This window comes from Schistocerca piceifrons, chromosome 2 (genome assembly GCF_021461385.2).
Source record: "Schistocerca piceifrons isolate TAMUIC-IGC-003096 chromosome 2, iqSchPice1.1, whole genome shotgun sequence".
Taxonomy (NCBI): Eukaryota; Metazoa; Arthropoda; class Insecta; order Orthoptera; family Acrididae; genus Schistocerca; species Schistocerca piceifrons.
The window spans coordinates 274,495,874-274,496,802 of NC_060139.1; the positions used below are offsets into that span (position 1 = coordinate 274,495,874).

General features: G+C 42.1%; 1 non-coding gene across 1 annotated transcript; it reads left to right on the forward strand.

Moving 5' to 3' along the window:
* The first annotated feature begins 351 nt into the window (after positions 1–351).
* Positions 352–435, forward strand: Trnap-ugg. Its single transcript has one exon. It is a non-coding gene; the product is annotated as a tRNA-Pro (tRNA).
* The last annotated feature ends 494 nt before the right edge of the window (positions 436–929 follow it).

Below are 929 nucleotides of genomic sequence, written 5' to 3' on the forward strand. Positions count from 1 at the left end.
TGAGCAGTAGTACAATTAAGAAATGCTAATCAGAGGAAAGGAGACGATGGTAGTCGTAGGCATGGTTCCCCATGTCGAAAGCAAAATAACTGCTGCAGCAGAAGTAATAAGGTTATGAAATGTTCTCTGGAAATAGAAACAATAGCTTTATTGAAAAAGAAAACCTGCTACATCCGAAAATTAATTCAAATATCAAGGTGTATACACCGAAAGTATTTCTCTCATTTCCTGCTGTTATTTGATGATGTAGGTAATAGTCGGCAAGTATGAACATTGGTAATAAATGGGCTTTAACCATGATACGAGTCACAGACTTGGGAATATTACTCAGAGGGTTAACAATTAGAGCCGGCCGGAGTGGCCGAGCGGTTAAAGGCGCTACGGTCTGGAACCGCACGACCGCTACGGTCGCAGGTTCGAATCCTGCTTCCGGCATGGATGTGTGTGATGTCCTTAGGTTAGTTAGGTTTAAGTAGTTCTAAGTTCTAGGGGACTTCTGACCACAGCAGTTGAGTCGCATAGTGCTCAGAGCCATTCGGATTGCATTGCATCCCCATCCGTTCGTGAAGAATTCCTGCTAAGAAAACGGAATCTTCTTGCCACTAACATAGTCAAGGGCTCACGACGTACGCCTTATTTGGCAACTGTGTTGGTGTGAGAATGATTTGCGGCTGTGGGACTGTGTTTTATCTGCTACACCCATTTAATATTTTCTTGTCATGTCGACCAAATATTATGAATAATGACCACAGAAGAAGTGGATTTGAGTTAGGAAACGTATTTCTTCCAAAGTCAATCCTTTGTGCAACTTTTGGCCAATATTCGGATGTTTTCGTCAAGGCAGAGTGAGCGTCTGTGGTGTAAAGTGTATTACAGTTCTTGTTTCATTCCTTATGGTAAGTCTATGCTATAAACTGTGTGAATACCCT